The 19386-nt window shown below is 51.6% G+C and overlaps 1 long non-coding RNA gene across 1 annotated transcript in view; it reads left to right on the top strand.

Annotated features, from left to right (window-relative positions):
• The first annotated feature begins 355 nt into the window (after positions 1-355).
• The window catches only part of LOC128899029 (uncharacterized), a 276408-nt gene continuing 257377 nt past the window's right edge, over positions 356-19386 (top strand). Inside the window, exon 1 of the long non-coding RNA XR_008463039.1 lies at positions 356-441. This is a non-coding gene — a long non-coding RNA (uncharacterized LOC128899029). The remainder of the gene's footprint in view (positions 442-19386) is intronic.

The following is a 19386-nucleotide window of genomic DNA, read 5'->3' as shown; positions in this document are numbered from 1 at the left end:
TCTTTTGGGACAGGGGGTGGGGGGCAGTGGAATGGCCTCCCTGGTCTCTGACCAGGGCTTTTTATATCTTGTTAGCTAACTGTAAGTATCTGTACAGTATTGTAACTGCTCTGTATTTGGTGCACATTCACTGCACTCCGCTGTAGAGTGCAGTTCTGCCTGTAAATACAGCTTCCAGTCGCTTCCAACTGAGTTGCTGTGGCAAAGTTAATGTTGGGGGGGGAATTCCCACCCACTAGAGATGGACTGGGTGAGCTTGCCAGGTCCCTTCCAACCCCTAACATTCTGTGAAAGAACAAAATCACTCCTTGAACCTCATAGCTTTTGGGTTTTTTTCTCTTGTCTTTCCAGCAATGAACTCCTTCGGTGTGAGAAGTCCTGGTTCCCTGCTGGTGCAGAAAGCAAAGGGCCTGATGCTCTCCTGGGTCTTCTGAACAACATGTAAGTGCACTGCTCTTCCTGCAACAGCCCTTCCAGGTTCAGAGCTGCTGCTCAGTGTGATCTGATTTTTAAGCCTTTTGTTTAGAGATGTTCCTTGATCTGTTTCCACCCTGGCAGCAGCGAAGACACCGTGACAGATTGTGGCTGAGGTCACACCTTCCTGAAGGTGTTTTCTGTCCCCTCCTTCTAACTCTGCACATTAATCTCCATCAGACTCTCCTTTGCTCAGGGAAGTCCATGGCAACACAGCTCAGGGTTGATGATGATTGATAAGCAAAGCTCTGGGAAACAATGATGCAAATGTGGAGGACCAAGCTGGTCAGCAGAAACTGCTCTGCCAGCAGGTCAACTTCTTTCTCTGTCAGCCTCCCCTAAAAGAGAGCTGCAAAAATAAAAGCAGCCTGCCCAATGGCTGACAAAAAAAGATTGGATGAGAGGAAGAAGTTGTTGCCCATGAGGGTGGTGAGAGCCTGGCACAGGTTGCCCAGGGAGGTGGTGGCAGCCTCCTGCCTGGAGGTGTTTGCAGCCAGGCTGGAGGTGGCTGTGAGCAACCTGCTGCAGTGTGAGGTGTCCCTGGCCGTGGCAGGGGGGTTGGAACTGGCTGAGCCTTGAGGTCCCTTCCAACCCTGCCAGCTCTGTGATTCCATAAGCATTTCTTGCCTGTCAAAGGTCCAGCTCTCCAGATTGATGTTGGGTCTCAGAGTATTCCTGTGACTTCTGAAAGAGGAATTGATTCGCTTAGGCTCGTGACGTCCTTTCGGTGGGGATGAATTTCTTTGCTCTGGTGTTTGGGGATTGAACATCTGTCATGCAAGTAGTCATGGCCTCACCCAGAAGGAGGATTTGAGCAGCCTGTTGTTGAGGATTTTGAGCATGGTTCTTGTCACTGGTCTTAGAAAAGCTTCCAGTCCAGGAGCGGAAATGATAGCAGCAGACCGAGGTGCTTGTGGGTGCTGGCCAGGGACAGTGTGGCCAGCAGGACTGGGGATGGAATCCTGCCCTGTGCTGGGCACTGGTGAGGCTCCCCTCCAGCACTGGGTGCAGCTCTGCAAGAGAGATCTTGAGGTGCTGGAGCAGATCCAGAGGAGAGCAACCAGCCTGGGGAAGGGACTGGAGGGAAAGGCTGATGAGGAGAGGCTGAGGGAGCTGGGGGTGTTCAGCCTGGGGGAGATGTAGAGGGGACCTTATCAGTCTCTGCAACTACTCAAAAGGAAGTTGAAGTCAGGTGGGGGTCAGGCTCGGCTCCCAGGCAGCTTGTGACAGGACAAGCAAGAGGGCATGGCCTGAAGCTGTGCCAGAGGAGGATTAGGTTGGATGTTAGGAAGAGCTTCCTCACAGGAAGGCTGATTAGGCACTGGGATGTGCTGCCCAGGGAGGTGGTGGAGTCTCCATCCCTGGAAGTCTTTAACAAAAGCTTGGATGTGGCTCTTGGTGCCATGGTTCAGCTGATGTGGTGGTGTTAGGTCATGGGCTGATGAGAGGTCATGAGATGATCTCAGAGGTCCTTTCCAGCCTCAGTAATTCTGTGAGTCTGTGATTCTGTTGGTGTCATCTACCAGGTAACTGATGATAGGATGAGAGGAAATGGCCTCAAATTCAATCAGGTAAGGAAAATTCCACCAGTTCTGGGAAAGTTATGACCAATACACATCACCAAAGCAGATCAATACACCTGTGGAGAAGCTCCCTGCTGATTCAGGGCTACTGCTTCCAGTAATGAAGAGGAAGCTGAGAGATGAAACCTGACAGCCTGCTGGAAGCCTAGAACCAAAAGCTGCCTTGAAAGGGTGGAACTTTGCTTTGGAAAACCAAACTGAACCTTTTGAAAGGCCAAAATGAAGCAGAGCAAATTCCCCTTAGCTGTGGGCAGTGTTCTGGATCTAGGGTCAGTGACTGCTGCTCAAACCCAGTGTGGAAAAATGGTCTCACAGCAAAGGGACTGGGATTTATTTCTTCTGCACCTGAGACAATTCTGTTCTGTGATTCTATACAGGGACTGGAGAGAGCCTGAAGGTGAAGGTGGTTCATGTGAAGTGGCCCAGCAGCTCTGACTGAAAATTAAACTGGGGGTTGGTGACAGTGACAGAAGGAGAGGACACAGCCTCAAGCTGCAGCAGGGGAGGTTTGGGCTGGGTGCTAGGGAGAAACTCTTCCCAGACAAAGAGATTGGCCACTGGGATGTGCTGCCCAGGGAGGTGGTGGAGTCACCATCCCTGGAGGTGCTCAGGAACAGCCTGGATGAGGCCCTTGGTGCCATGGTTCAGCTGATTGGATGCTGTTGGGTGGTAGGTTGGGCTGGATGATCTCAAAGGTCTTTTCCAGCCTGGTTAGTTCTGTGGCTGTGTCTCTGCTGCTTTTCCCTGGAAGCCCTGCAGTCTGATCCATTGTTCCCAGCAGGCTGCAGCACTCCTGCAGACTGAAATCTCCCAACAAGAATTAAGCACAAAAAGCTGATTTCCCCATCAATAAGTTTCTGAGCAGTAGCTGTCACTGACCAGTGGCTCTGATGGCACAGAAGATACTTCAGCATCAATGCCCACTCCTGAACAGCCAGCACAGTTCTGCCTGTGGCTTAGGTTGTCTGATGTGTCATGAGGCATTAGCAAAGAACTCTTTGCTGCCAGAGTGGTCAGGGACTGGCACAGGCTGCCCAGGGAGTCCCCATCCCTGGAAGTGTTTAAGAAGAGACTGGATGAGGACTCAGTGCCATGGTTTAGCTGATTGAATGGTGCTGGGTGACAGGTTGGACTGGATGATCTCAGAGGTCTTTTCCAACCTGGTTCATTCTGTGCATCTCTGCTCACTGAATGAAAGATGATAGGTTTAGAATCACAGAACTCTCCAGGCTGGGAGAGACCTTTGAGATCAAGCCCAACCTATCCACTGAAGGAAAGAGTGGTTTGAATCTGTCACTAGTCACCAGTGGTGTGCCCCAGGGATCAGTGCTGGGCCCCATGCTCTTTAACATCTTCATTGATGATCTGGATGAGGGCATTGAGTCCATCAGCAGTAAATTTGCAGATGACAGCAAGCTGGGGGCAGGAGTTGATCTGCTGGAGGGCAGAGAGGCTCTGCAGAGGGACCTGGACAGGCTGGGCAGATGGGCAGAGGCCAAGGGCAGGAGATTGAACACATCCAAGTGCCAGGTGCTGCACATTGGCCACAGCAACCCCAGGCAGTGCTACAGGCTGGGGTCAGAGTGGCTGAGAGCAGCCAGGCAGAGAGGGACCTGGGGGTGCTGGTCGATGGCAGACTGAACATGAGCCTGCAGTGTGCCCAGGCAGCCAGGAGGGCCAATGGCATCCTGGCCTGCATCAGGACCAGTGTGGCCAGCAGGAGCAGGGAGGTCATTGTGCCCCTGTACACTGCACTGCTTAGGCCACACCTTGAGTCCTGTGTCCAGTTCTGGGCCCCTCAGTTTCAGAAGGACATTGAGAGACTTGAAGGTGTGCAGAGAAGGGCAACAAGGCTGGGGAGGGCTTTGGAACACAGCCCTGTGAGGAGAGGCTGAGGGAGCTGGGGTTGCTTAGCCTGCAGAAGAGGAGGCTCAGGGGAGACCTCATTGCTCTCTCCAACTCCCTGAAGGGAAGTTGTAGCCAGGAGGATGTTGGTCTCTTCTCCCAGGCAGCCAGCACCAGAACAAGAGGACACAGTCTCAGGCTGCACCAGGGGAGGTTTAGGCTGGAGGTTAGGAAGAAGTTCTATACAGAGAGAGTGATTGCCCATTGGAATGGGCTGCCCAGGGAGGTGGTGGAGTCACCATCACTGGAGGTGTTCAGGAGGAGACTTGATAGGGTGCTTGGTGCCATGGGTTAGTTGATTAGGTGGTGTTGGAATGGCTGATGGGTTGGACTCGATGATCTTGAAGGTCTCTTCCAACCTGGTCTATTCTATGCAATTCTATGTCTGTTCAACCGGAGCTTAGGGCAAGCTTAGGCAAACCCCATGGCAGGGGGGGTGGAACTGGCTGAGCCTTGAGGTCCCTTCCAACCTGAACAGTTCTATGACTGCATGATCTTTAATGGTCCTTTCCTACCCAAACAATTCCATGATTCCCTGGGCAAGCTGTTTGGGTCTGATAAATTCCTTTCTTCCTGTTGTTGGAGCAGAGGCTGCGAACAGTAAGAAGCATTCCAGGCTGCACTGTTGCTTGAGTGCTCTGCTGCAAAAGGCTCCAAGAAGGCAGGGAGCAATGAATAGAATAGAATAGACTACATAGAATAAACCAGGTTGGAAGAGACCTTCAAGATCATCATGTCCAACCTATCATCCAATACCACCTAATCAACTAACCCATGGCACCCAGCACCCTATCAAGCCTCGCCCTGAACACCTCCAGTCATGGTGACTCCACCACCTCCCTGGGCAGCACATTCCAATGGGAAATCACTCTCTCTGTAGAATTTCTTCCTAACCTCCAGCCTAAACCTCCCCTGGTGCAGCCTGAGACTGTGTCCTCTTGTTCTGGTGCTGCTTGCCTGGGAGAAGAGACCAACATTCATCTGTCTACAACCTCCCTTCAGGTAGTTGTAGAGAATAATAAGGTCACCCCTGAGCCTCCTCTTCTCCAGGCTAAGCAACCCCAGCTCCCTCAGCCTCTCCTCACAGGGCTGTGTTCCAAACCCCTCCCCAGCTTTGTTGCCCTTCTCTGGACACCTTCCAGCAAGTCAACCTCCTTCCTAAACTGAGGAGCCCAGAACTGGACACAGGACTCAAGGTGTGGCCTAACCAGTGCAGTGTACAGGGGCACAATGACCTCCCTGCTCCTGCTGGCCACACTGTTCCTGATGCAGCCCAGGATGCCATTGGCCCTCTTGGCTGCCTGGGCACACTGCAGGCTCATGTTCAGCCTACCATCCACCAGCACCCCCAGGTCCCTCTCTGCCTGGCTGCCCTCAGCCACTCTGCCCCCAGCCTGTAGCACTGCCTGGGGTTGCTGTGGCCAATGTGCAGCACCTGGCACTTGGATGTGTTCAATCTCCTGCCTTTGGCCTCTGCCCATCTGCCCAGCCTGTCCAGGTCCCTCTGCAGAGCCTCTCTGCCCTCCAGCAGATCAACTCCTGCCCCCAGCTTGCTGTCATCTGCAAATTTACTGATGATGGACTCAATGCCCTCATCCAGATCATCTATGAAGATGTTAAAGAGCATGGGGCCCAGCACTGCTCCCTGGGGCACACCACTGGTGCCTGGCTGCCAGCTGGCTGTGGCACCATTCACCACCACTCTCTGGGCTCAGCCTCCAGCCAGTTCCTAACCCAGCTCAGAGAGCTGCTGCCCAAGCCAGGGGCTGACAGCTTGGCCAGGAGTTTGCTGTGGGGGACTGCACTCAAGATGCCCTGTTCCTTGCCTGGCACTGAGGTCAGGCTGACAGGCCTGGAATTTCCTGGCTCATCCAACCTGCCCTTCTTGTGGGTGGGCACCATGCTGGATGAGTGACAATCCATGAGGGGAGTGTGTGCCACAAACCACACAGCTTCAGCCCAGGGGCCAAATCCTATCATTTAGCTGTGATAATAGAAATTAGGTTTCAATCAGCCTGCTCTTTGTTATTAATCCATTTTCCTCTCCTTTCATCTGAAGAGGTCCTAAATAACATGTTAGACAAATCATGCTCTTCCAGATCTGAGCTGGAATGAAAGTGCTTTTGAGTCCTTGCCATTTGAGGCCTGCATTTTGTAATGATAATAATGACAATAATGATAATAATGATAATAATAATAATAACAACAACAATAATCACACTTTTCCCTTGCTGCCAATGTATTGCAGCAGGCCCCCAAGCATGCACCACACTGTGCTTTTCTTTCTTCATCCAAGCAGGTTGCTGAGGATGATATGATGGGTCCCATTGAAGCAAATGTTGGGAGGCACCTATGGGAGGGAAGGTTGAATTTGAAGGCTGAAGGTAGTTATCAAATGAGAAGGGCTGCTGATGAAGATGGAAGGTTGGTAGCCTAGCTGCAGCTTGTTTTTCCTCTCTCTGGGCAAAAGGAGTGGTGTTGTCTCAGAATCACAGACACACTCAGCTTGGAAAAGAGCCTCAGGGTCACCAAGGCCAACCCAGAACCCTGCTCTGCAAGGCTCAGCCCTAAACCACAGCCCCAAGCACCACAGCCAAACCACCCTGAGACACAGCCAGGCTTGGGGACTCCACCACCTCCCTGGGCAGCACATTCCAAGCCCTGACCACTCCTGACAGGAAAAAATCCTTCCTACTGTCCAGTCTGACCCTCCCCAGTCACAGCTTGAGGCCATTCCCTCTTGTTCTGTCACTAATGACCTGGGAGCAGAGACCAGCACCAAGCTCTCCACAACCTCCTTGCAGGGAGCTGTAGAGAGCCAGGAGGTCTCCCCTCAGCCTCCTCTCTTTCACACTAAGCAGCCCCAGCTCCTTCAGTCTCTCTCCATCAGCTTCCTTCTCCAGGCCCTTCCCAGCTTCCTTGCCCTGCTCTGCCCTGGCTCCAGCACCTCCACATCTCTCTTGTGCTGAGGTGCCCAGAACTGGAGCCAGCACTCATTTATTGGACAGGGGCATTGGACTCTGTAATCTCGAGAGATGCCCTCCACCCTTACTGTTCTGTGATTCTGTGTACTGGGACCAGGCTTGTTCAACATCTGTGTTGGTGCCATGGACAGTGGCACTGAGTGCAGCCTCAGCAGGGCTGCTGATGGCACCAAGCTGTGTGGTGCTGCTGACAGCTGGAGGGAAGGATCCATCCAGAGGGACCTGGACCGGCTGCAGAGCTGGGCCCAGGACAACCTCAGGAGGTTCAACAAGACCAAGGGCAAGGTCCTGCAGCTGGCTCAGGGCAATCCCAGGCACTGCTAGAGGCTGGGCAGGGACTGGCTGGAGAGCAGCCCTGAAGCAAAGGCCTTGGGGGTGCTGGGGGAGGAGAAGCTGAAGAGGAGCCAGCAGGGAGCACTTGCAGCCCAGAGAGCCAAGCAGAGCCTGGGCTGCAGCAAGAGAAGTGTGGCCAGCAGGGCCAGGGAGGGGATTCTGCCCCTCTGCTCCACTCTGCTGAGACCACAGCTGCAGCTCTGGGGCCAGTGCTGGAGCCTCTGTGCCAGGAAGGATCTGGAGGGGCTGGAAGGTGTCCAGAGAAGGGCCACGAGGAGGAGCAGAGGGCTGGAGCTGCTCTGCTGTGAGCACAGACTGAGGGAGTTGGGGTTGTGCAGGCTGGAGAGGAGAAGGCTCCCAGGAGACCTCATTGTGGCCTTACAGTAGAATCAACTAGGTTGGAAGAGACCTTCAAGATCATCTGCAGGGGGCTCCAAGAAAGCTGGGGAGAGACTTTTGAGGGTGTCAGGGAGGGATAGGACTGGGGGGGATGGAGCAAAACTAGAAGTGGGGAGATTGAGATTGGCTGTGAGGAAGAAGTTGTTGCCCATGAGGGTGGTGAGAGCCTGGCACAGGCTGCCCAGGGAGGTGGTGGCAGCCTCCTGCCTGGAGGTGTTTGCAGCCAGGCTGGAGGTGGCTGTGAGCAACCTGCTGCAGTGTGAGGTGTCCCTGGCCATGGCAGGGGGCTTGGAACTGGTTGAGCCTTGAGGTCCCTTCCAACCCTGACAGTTCTGATTCCACGCTCCAGTTGCTGCCTTTGTCTTTGAATGCTAATTGCCTGTTCAAACAATTGGTGAAAGCAGTGGTGTGACAATGTTGAGCTCTGCTTGATTCCTATTGCCTGGAAAGTGTGAAAGAGGAGCCTGTGGTTGCCCTTTTGCTGTATTAGCACCATTTGAGTCCATTTGCTTCCCAGCTGTCAGAGAAGCATTCGGCCAGAGAGGGCAAGAAGGGCTCAGAGATAGGAGCAGCAAACCCTCTCTCCCTGTGCTCTCTGTGCTCTCCCTGCCAAGCCAGAGCAAATGTTTATGTGCTGCTCCTCAATCAGCAGCAGAAACAAACCCCAAACAACCAGGGCAGCAGATAGAGAAAGAAGTCATTCTGGGTTAGCTGGAGTTACAGTTCCTGTTGTCCCTGGGATATGCTTTCTGCTTTCCTGATGCTGTTGTCCCCCTCAAGTGTCTTAAAGCACTTTATGGAACACCACAGAAATGCTTTGCTGCTGAGGGTGGTGGAACACTGGAACAGGTTGCCCAGGGGGGTGGTTGGGGCCCTGTCCCTGGAGATATTCAGGGTGAGGCTGAACTGGGCTCTGGGCAGCCTGATCTAGTGGAGGATGTCCCTGCTGATGCAGAGGGGATGCAGAGGGGATGCAGAGTACAGAGTACAGCATTAGCCAGGTAGGAAATATCCTCAGAGATCATCCAGTCCAACCTCTCACCCAGCACCAGCCAATCAACTAAACCATGGCACAAAGGGCCTCATCCAGGCTGTTCCTGAGCACCTCCAGGGATGGTGACTCCACCACCTCCCTGGGCAGCACATCCCAATGGCCAATCTCTCTGGCTGGGAAGAATTTCTTCCTCACCTCCAGCCTAAACCTCCCCTGGCACAGCTTGAGACTGTGTCCTCTTGTTCTGGTGCTGGCTGCCTGGGAGAAGAGACCAACCCCCACCTGGCTACAACCTCCCTTCAGGGAGTTGTAGAGAGCAATGAGGTCTCCCCTGAGCCTCCTCTTCTCCAGGCTACACACCTCCAGGTCCCTCAGCCTCTTCTCACAGGACTGGATGATCTTTGGAGGTCCCTTCCACCCCAGACCATTCTATGATGCTGTGCTGACTCAGTTGTGATGTCCTTACCTCACAGAATCACAGAACCATAGAATGGAAGGCACCTTAGAGCTCATCTAGCCTCACCCACCCCTGCCATGGGCAGCAACACCTCCTCCCAGACCAGGCTGCTCAAGAAAGACACCATCCAACCTGGATTTCAACACAAGGCTTGGAGCCTCCACAACATCTCTGTGCAACCTGTTCCACTGCCTCACCACCCTTATGGGGAAGAGATTCTTTCTAATCTCATGTCTAAGCTATCTCCTCCTCCATCTCATAGACATTTTCTCCTGGTATTCTGAACAGAGATCTGGACAGGCTGAGAGCTGGCTGCAGGCAAACCTCAGGAAGGTCAGTAAGGACAAGTGCTGGGTCCTGCATCTGGGGAGGAGCAACAGCAGGCACCACAAGAGTTTGGGGGTGGCCCTGATGGAGAGCAGCTCCATGGAGAAAGACCTTGGAGTGCTGGTGGGCAGCAAGTTCTGCATGGGTCAGCAATGTGCCCTGGGGGCCAAGAGAGCCAAGGGGATCCTGGGGGGCAGCAAGGAAAGTGTGGCCAGCAGGGCTGGGGAGGTTCTGCTCCACCTCTGCTCTGCCCTGCTGAGACCACAGCTGCAATCCTGTGTCCAGTGCTGGGCTCCCCAGAGAGACAGAGAGCTGCTGGAGAGAGTCCAAGGGAGAGCCAGGAGGATGCTTAGGGGACTTGAGCATCTGCCCTGTGAAGAGAGACTGAGAGCCCTGGGGCTGTTTAGTCTGGAGAAGAGAAGGCTGAGAGGGATCTGATCAATGGCTATCAATAGCTGAGGGCTGGGGGGCAAGTGGAGGGGGCCAAGCTCTTGTGGGTGCTGCACAGCAATAAGCCAAGGAGCAATGGAGACAAACTGGAACAGAGAAGGTTTCAGCTCCCCATGAGGAGAAACTTCTTTGGTGTGAGGGTGAGAGAGCCCTGGGGCAGGCTGCCCAGAGAGGTTGTGGAGTCTCCTTCTGTGGAGCCTTTCCAACCCCCTCTGGATGCATTCCTGTGCAGACTGCCCTGGGTGATGCTGCTCTGGCAGGGGCTTGGGCTGGCTGATCTCTGGAGGTCCCTTCCAAGCTCTGATGTTCTGTGATGCTGTGATTCGATTTTGTGTTCAGAAAGAGCTCTTGCAATGGCCAGCAGTGTAGGAGTGACTCCCATGCACACAACCAAAAGCCATACAAAGAGATGAAAAGGGACTCCAAAAGTCTATCCAGGGACATTAAGTTGCAACTGACCCCTCAGGAAGATAAAACTCTGGCTGATGCAGCAGTGATGAAGATGTGTTGCACCACACAGCCAGAATCTGTTTCTCTTTGCCTCCTTTCTGCCTCATTCAGAGCATGTGCTGTGATTTTACTCCTGGAAAGGCCTTGCAGCCCTCTTCTCTGTTTGAACAGAGTAATGGGTGTTTAGAACTGTGATATTTGCACTTTCTTTACCAAAAGCAAACCCCACATGCCTGAAAAATGCTTCAGGTTTATAAAAGAATGGAAGCCAAGCATCACACAGTGCCAGCTCCTCATCTACAGAATACAGAACACAGCATGGACCAGGTTGGAAAAGACTTCAGAGATCATCCAGTCCAACCTAGCACCCAGCACCATCCAATCAAGTAAATCATGGCACTGAGTGCCTCAGCCAGGCTCTTCCTAAACACCTCCAGGGATGGTGACTCCACCACCTCCCTGGGCAGCACATTCCAAAGGCCAATCTCTGCCTGGGAAGAATTTCTTCCTCACACTCAGCCTAAACCTCCTCTGGCACAGCTTGAGACTGTCCTTTGACACTGTCCTCCACAGCAAACTGCTGGCCAAGCTATCAGCCCCTGGCTTGGGCAGCAGCTCTCTGAGCTGGGTTAGGAACTGGCTGGAGGCTGAGCCCAGAGAGTGGTGGTGAATGGTGCCACAGCCAGCTGGCAGCCAGGCACCAGTGCTGTCCCCCAGGGATCAGTGCTGGGCCCCATCCTATTTAATATCTTCATTGATGATCTGGATGAGGGCATTGAGACAGTCATCAGCAAGTTTGCAGATGACACCAAGCTGGGAGCAGATGTTGGTCAGTTAGAGGGCAGAAGGGCTCTGCAGAGGGACCTCGACCCACTGGACAGATGGGCAGAGGCCAACAGGATGGCATTCAACAAGTCCAAGTGCCAGGGGCTGCACTTTGGCCACAGCAACCCCAGGCAGAGCTACAGGCTGGGGTCAGAGTGGCTGAGAGCTGCCAAACAGAGAGGGACCTGGGGGTGCTGATTGACAGCCACCCAACACTGGACCCAGCACTGGAGGTGTGGCCTGCCCAGAGCTGAGTGCCAGGGGACAATCCCCTCCCTGCTGCTGCTGGACACAGCATTGCTGACCCCAGCCAGGAGGCCTTTGACACCATTAGTGGCCAGGCACCATCTAGATCTATCTCCAGTAAATTACCAGTGTGCCAGCAAGAGTGAGGAAAAACCTTTTCCCTTCCCCCCCAAGTTTGGAAACCACTCAAAATCCAGAGAGTGCTGAACCTGTTTGCATTTTTCTGCTTCTTTTCTTCCTCTTTCCTCTCTCTAAAAATCATTTTACTTGTTGTGTTTTTGCAATGAAGCCACTGTGATTTGTAGCTTGTGCCTGGCTTGTGCTTGCCTGCTTTGCAGGCCCTGCTCTCTGATTCTCTGTGATCTCTCATGGATGCTTTTGCTGACATTACCCCTGACATTCCCCCTTTTCATTTCATCCTCCTTGACCTAAAAAAATATCATCCCCACAGCTTGCTGGCATGCTTGTGCTCACTAAAAATAGTTGTTGTGCCACTGCTCAGGAGCTGCACATGAAGCAGCAGAGAAGGAAGCTGCTCAGGAGGGACAAACCGAGGTTCAGAGCTTCTTTTCCCTGCAGGAGTAGACAAACCTTGCCTGCCTGCCCTGTGAAAATCAAGGTCTGTCTGAAAAACAAAAGTTCTCCTAAAGGGAGGGAGGGCTCTGGAGCCCAGCAAGCCTTGCCAGGAAAGAAACACAGCTGTCAGCAGTTCCTGCAAGCTTTCATTTCAGGAGTAGCATTGGCCCTCTTGTTGCAAACCAAAGACAAGGAGAAACTGCAGAGCCCTGAAGAGCCCCCCAAGATGGTGTACAAAAATACCTCCTTGCTGCTGCTTTTCTTGCTGAATTCCCCAAGCTTCCAACTGCAGTTTCATTTCCTCCCAGAGTTATTGCTACAACCTGTTTGGTTTGCTGTTCCCATGGCACTTCCTCTGCCTCAGCTTCCACCACTGCCCCTGGTGCTGGCATTGGGCATCCCCCAGCAGAGCCTGGCTCCAGCCTCTGGGCACTGCCCCTGCACAGCTTTAGCAAGGAGCTCACCCTCAGGCTCCTCCTCTGCAAGCTACAGTCTCACAGTCTCACAGTATCACCAAGGTTGGAAGAGACCTCAAAGATCATCAAGTCCAAGCTGTCACCACAGACCTCATGACTAGACCATGGCACCAAGTGCCACATCCAATCCCCTCTGGAACACCTCCAGGGATGGGGACTCCACCACCTCCCTGGGCAGCACATCCCAATGATAAATGACGCTCTCAGGGAAGAACTTTCTCCTCACCTCCAGCCTAAACTTCCCCTGGCACAGCTTGAGACTGTGTCCTCTTGTTCTGGTGCTGCTTGCCTGGGAGAAGAGACCAACCCCCACCTGGCTACAACCTCCCTTCAGGCAGTTGGAGAGAGCAATGAGGTCTCCCCTGAGCCTCCTCTTCTCCAGGCTAAGCAACCCCAGCTCCCTCAGCCTCTCCTCACAGGGCTGTGCTCAAGGCCTCTCACCAGCCTTGTTGCCCTTCTCAGGCTCTCCTCCTATGGAAGATGTTCTATTCCATCACTTTGTGGCTTTGTGCTGGACTCTCTCTAGTACCTCCCTGTCCCTGTGGAACTGAGTGGCCCAGCTCCCTCAGGCTCTCCTCATGAGGAGAATGTTTCACTGTCTTCATCATTTTTGTGGCTCTCTGCTGAACTCTCTCTAGCACTTCCCTGAGGTCCTTCCCTAACTGAGGGGCCCAGAACTGGACACAATCTTCCAGATGCAGCCTCAGCAGGGCAGAGTAGAGGGGGAGGAGAACCTCTCTCCACCTACTAACCAGAGGCATTCTAATCCATCCTAGAACACAGCCCTTCAGAATACCCCTTTTAATCCACCTCTCATCCCTGGAGGTGTTCAGAAAAGGATTGGATGTGGCACTTGGAGCCATGGTTTATTTAGTCAGGAGGTGTTGGGTGACAGGTTGGGCTTGATGATCTCTGAGGTCTTTTCCAACAGAACTTGGAGGATGGCCAAGGGCTCAGGCCCAGCCAGCAGGGATTTAGGAAGGGCAGGTCCTGCCTCTCCAACCTGATCTCCTTCCATGCCCAGGGGACTGCCTGGGGGATGTGGGGCAGGCTGTGGATGGAGTCTGCCTGGACTGCAGCAAGGCCTTTGACACTGTCCCCCACAGCAAACTGCTGGCCAAGCTGTCAGCCCCTGGCTTGGACAGCAGCTCTCTGAGCTGGGTTAGGAGCTGGCTGGAGGCTGAGCCCAGAGAGTGGTGGTGAATGGTGCCACAGCCAGCTGGCAGCCAGGCACCAGTGGTGTGCCCCAGGGAGCAGTGCTGGGCCCCATCCTATTTAATATCTTCATTGATGATCTGGATGAGGGGATTGAGTCAGTCATCAGCAAGTTTGCAGATGACACCAAGTTAGGAGCAGATGTTGGTCAGTTAGAGGGCAGAAGGGCTCTGCAGAGGGACCTGGACAGGCTGGGCAGATGGGCAGAGGCCAAGGGCAGGAGATTGAACACATCCAAGTGCCAGGTGCTGCACATTGGCCACAGCAACCCCAGGCAGTGCTACAGGCTGGGGTCAGAGTGGCTGGAGAGCAGTCAGGTGGAAAGGGACCTGGGGGTGCTGGTTGATGGCAGGCTGAACATGAGCCTGCAGTGTGCCCAGGCAGCCAGGAGCGCCAAGGACATCCTGGCCTGCATCAGGAACAGTGTGGCCAGCAGGAGCAGGGAGGTCATTGTGCCCCTGTACACTGCACTGGTTAGGCCACACCTTGAGTCCTGTGTCCAGTTCTGGGCTCCTCAGTTTAGGAAGGAGGTTGACTTGCTGGAAGGTGTCCAGAGAAGGGCAACAAGGTTGGTGAGGGGCTTGGAGCACAGCCCTGTGAGGAGAGGCTGAGGGAGCTGAGGTTGCTTAGCCTGGGGAGGAGGAGACTCAGGGGAGACCTCATTGCTCTCTACAACTTCCTGAAGGGAGGTTGTAGTGAGGCAGAGGTTGGTCTCTTCTCCCAGGCAAGCAGCACCAGAACAAGAGGACACAGTCTCAGGCTGCACCAGGGGAGGTTTAGGCTGGAGGTTAGGAGGAAGTTTTACACAGAGAGAGAGATTGCCCACTGGGATGTGCTGCCTGGGGAGGTGGTGGGGTCGCCGTCGCTGGGGGTGTTCAGGGCGAGGCTTGACAGGGTGCTTGGTGCCATGGGTTAGTTGATTAGGTGGTGTTGGGTGATAGGTTGGACACGATGATCTTGAAGGTCTCTTCCAACCTGGTTTATTCCATTCTATTCTATTCTATTCTATTCTATTCTATTCTATTCTATTCTATTCTATTCTATTCTATTCTATTGTTTTCTATTCTATTGTTTTCTATTCTATTGTTTTCTATTCTATTCTATTCTATTCTATTCTATTCTATTCTATTCTATTGTTTTCTATTCTATTCTATTGTTTTCTATTCTATTGTTTTCTATTCTATTCTATTCTATTCTATTCTATTCTATTCTATTCTATTCTATTCTATTCTATTCTATTGTTTTCTATTCTATTCTATTCTATTCTATTCTATTCTATTCTATTGTTTTCTATTCTATTCTATTCTATTCTATTCTATTCTATTCTATTCTATTCTATTCTATTCTATTGTTTTCTATTCTATTGTTTTCTATTCTATTCTATTCTATTCTATTCTATTCTATTCTATTCTATTCTATTCTATTCTATTCTATTCTATTCTATTCTATTCTATTGATGCTATGCTATGATTCTCTTTGTGCTACCTGCACATCTTCATCAACAGGAACGAGGCCACCCCTCAGGTTCCTCCTCTCCAAGCTAAGCAGCCCCAGCTCTCTCATCCCTTCCTCATCTGAGAGCCATTTCAGTCCCCTCAGCACTGGGCTCTCTCCAGCAGTTCTTTGTCCTTCTTGAGCTGGGACGCCCCGAACCGCACACAGTCCCTCAGGTGGGGTCTCACCAGCTCTGCTTCTCTTTGGCCTCACTACAAACTTGGTAGAAATACCCCCCCAAAAAAAAAGGATAAAAAAAGGAAACAAAGTTTTCCTCACAGCTCATTAGTTACTTTCTGAGCCCCTGGGGTGCAGCAGGTTATTGTTTTCTGGTGAGACTTCCTTGCAGCACAACATTCCTGACCAGTTTTGAGTGAGAGCTGGGAGTTAATGCTGTTGCTAATAGATGAACTGAGAGAGCAGAGCTGCTTGGCTTTGCTTTGTCTCCTCCTTACCCTTCCCCAGCTGCCTGCAGCAGGTTATGATCAATCCTGGTACGAACTGGAGTTTAGGTTGGGTATTATTTGTTCCCCCCTCCCGATGCTATTCCCTTCAGCCTGACAGCTGCTCCCTTGACATCTCCCCAAACCAGCCAGACCTCCGAAGTAAATAATGACAGGCAAGGGAAGCACAGCAAGGGATTTATCTCTTCCCCCACTGTCTCTCATACTGACAATCATTTTTCATTCCCCAAAGAGACTGTCAGTTTCTTGGATGACCTCTTATGCTGCTTGGACTGCAGCCCCATTTGGGCTTTTTTTTTTTCCCCCCTTTGGTTGGTTTCTTTTTTTGGAGGAGCTCAGGAGATGGCAATGTGAATGGAGTGACCCTTCTCATTCTCCCTCCTGAGAGAGCAAAATACAAACAAAGCAAAAGAACTGAATGAAAAGGACAAACTTATTCCATCTTGGCATAAACTTTGCATTTTCTTTGCCTTTCTTCTGCCAAGCCACTAAAAACCACAGCCATGGAATGTGAGGGGCTGCGAGGCACCACGGATAACCTCAGAGATCATTACTCTAACCCCCTTGCCATGGGCAGTGATGGCTCCCAGCTAGGCTTGGCTGCTCAAGGGCCACATCCAACCTGGCCTTGAACACCTACAACCTCCCTGGGCAGCCTGCTTCAGAGTCTCACCATCCTAAGAACTTCTTCCTAAGCTCCAGTCCGACCCTGCTCTCACAGACCCACAGGATGTGAGGGGCTGGAAGGGACCTTCAGAGCTCATCCAGTCCAAGCCCCCTGCCAGAGCAGGAGCACCCAGAGCAGCTCACACAGCAACACAGCCAGGCAGGGCTTGAAGAGCTCCACAGAGGGAGACTCCACAATCCCCCTGGGCAGCCTGCTCCAGGCTTCTCTCACCCTCACAGGGGAAAAATTCTTCCTCCTCTTTCCATGGCACTTCCTCTGCCTCAGCTTCCACCACTGCCCCTGGTGCTGGCATTGGGCATCCCCCAGCAGAGCCTGGCTCCAGCCTCTGGGCACTGCCCCTGCACAGCTTTAGCACCAGCAAGGAGCTCACCCTCAGGCTCCTCCTCTGCAAGCTCCAGAGCCCTCAGCTCCCTCAGACTCTCTTCCTAAGGAAGATCTTCCACGGCCTTCAGCATCTTTGTGGCTCTGTGCTGGACTCTCTCAAGCAGTTCCCTGAGGTCCTTCCTGAACTGGACACAAGATTCCAGATGTGGCCTCAGCAGGGCAGAGTAGAGGGGCAGGAGAACCTCTCTTCACCTACTCACCACAGGCATTCTAACCCACCCTAGAATGCACACCTCCAGAACACCCCTTCCAATCCAAAACTCTTTAAGCTACCTTTGTCATGACAGAATTTCCATAACTCCAAAACACTAAAACAAAACCCCAAAACCCAAGAGTTTGAGAGTGCTGTGTCAAATCTGTGCTGATCCATTATTTCATTCTTCATGTTCCAGTGAAAGAAAAATGCTTTCCAATTCTGCTCTAACCAAAGCCCCACATTTATCCCTAACTCCAGGGCTGCCTTTGATTTTTCTCCTGGAATATTAAGTGCCCTAATCCTTGCCTCCACTAAAGCTGTGGTGGATGCTCTCATTATGAACTTTACAAGTCTAATCCCTCTCTGAATACCTGACTGCTGGGATAGCCACAATTGTATAGATTATTCAATTAGCCATGCAGAAAGCACAATGGCATTTCCCTCTTAAAGATGTTCCTCCCCTCAGTTTAGCATCCACTACCAACAGTGCACAGGCTCACAGGATGTTAGAATAGAATAGAATAGAATAGAATAGAATAGAATAGAATAGAATAGAATAGAATAGAATAGAATAGAATAAGAATAGAATGGAATGGAATGGAATGGAATGGAATGGAATGGAATGGAATGGAATGGAATGGAATGGAATAGAATTAACCAGGTTACAGCCACACTGGGCCAACTACCACCTACTTCCAGCCCTGGGGCTGTTTAGTCTGGAGAAGGCTGAGAGGGATCTGATCAATGTCTATCAGTAGCTGAGGGGTGGGGGTCAAGTGGAGGGGGCCAAGCTCTGTCTGGACACATTCCAACCCCCCCTGGATGCATTCCTGTGCAGATTCCCCTGGGTGATGCTGCTCTGGCAGGGGGGGTTGGACTGGGTGATCTCTGGAGCTCCCTTCCAACCTCTGATGTTCTGTGATTCTGTGTCTTTGTGGTCAGCTACAGCCCATAGCTACAGCCACACTGGGCCAACCACCACCTAACTTCCATCCTGGACAAGAAGATGGCACTAATCCATTTCCTTTTGTTGCTTCAGCTTGGTCTCTTCCAGCACAAAGCCTGAGGAGTGCATCATGCCAAAGGAGCTACCTTCACAAGGATCATAGGATCCTAGAATCAATAAGGTTGGAAAAGACCTCAGAGATCAAGCCCACCCTGTCACCCAGCAGCTCATGACTAACTAAACCATGGCTTCACAAAACATCTGTTTGCTCTCCCTAACAGTGGAAAAGTTGCTTTTAAATCAGGACACAGAAAGCATCTATGAAAACCAACAGCAAAAGAGAGACTTTGCTAAGGGCTGTGTGGAGACTTTAGTTTTCCCTCATCTGATGGAATGGAATGGAATGGAATGGAATGGAATGGAATGGAATGGAATGGAATGGAATAAAATAGAATGGAATGGAATAAAATAGAATGGAATGGAATGGAATGGAATGGAATGGAATGGAATGGAATGGAATAGAATTAGAATAGAATAGAATAGAATGGAATGGAATGGAATGGAATGGAATGGAATGGAATAGAATAGAATAGAATAGAATAGAATAGAATAGAATAGAATAGAATAGAATAGAATAGAATAGAATAGAATAGAATAGAATGGAATGGAATGGAATGGAATAGAATGAATTAGCCAGGTTGGAAAACACCTCAGAGATCATCCAGTCCAACCTATCACCCAGCACCATCTGATCAACTAAACCATGGCACCAAGCACCTCAGCCAATCTCTTCCTAAACACCTCCAGGGATGGGGACTCCACCACCTCCCTGGGCAGCACATCCCAATGGTCAATCTCTCTGTCTGGGAAGAACTTCTTCCTAACATTCAGCCTAATAGGTGTCAGAGATCTTTCATGGTCTGCCACAGCATCCTCCCAGCTAAAGTGATGCAGTGTGGTCTCCATGATCAGGGGGTGAGGTGGATAGGAAGTGGTTGAAGGAAAGAAGTCAGAGAGTTGTGGTCAGTGGGTTGGAGTCTTGCTGGAGGCCTGTGTCTAGTGGAAGGTCTTTTCCAACCTGGTTAATTCTCTATTCTGTATATTGGGAAAGCAGCAGAGCAGCTTCTCTGCAGCCCAGACAGGATGATTCACAGTGGTGGCACGGCTTAAGCTGCATCACAGACTAAAATGAGAGATGGCACCAGGTGTGTTTGAATAAATAGATTCCAGGTGGTCCTTACTGAACAGTGGTGGAAAGGACTGGGCACTCCTAGCATCAGAAGCCAAATTCCTGTTGCCAATGAGCACAATTATTGTTCTACTTCCTCATTAGTTTTGCTCTTCTCCACACACTCCCTCATCAGAGCCTTTCCAGAAGAAACTACAGACTTGGGAATAAGTTTTCTTCTACAGCTGCATGGCAGAAGGCACTTAAAACCCTGTGCACCTTCATGGAAGTCTTTTGGCACCTCATAGAAACTCCCTCTGCTGAGACATGATGACAGGGTCACAGGATCACA

The sequence above is a fragment of the Dryobates pubescens genome, chromosome 37 (genome assembly GCF_014839835.1).
Source record: "Dryobates pubescens isolate bDryPub1 chromosome 37, bDryPub1.pri, whole genome shotgun sequence".
In the NCBI taxonomy this organism is placed as follows: domain Eukaryota; kingdom Metazoa; phylum Chordata; class Aves; order Piciformes; family Picidae; genus Dryobates; species Dryobates pubescens.
The sequence above is the reverse complement of the archived record's forward strand: the minus strand, read 5'-3'. Positions and strand labels throughout refer to the sequence as shown.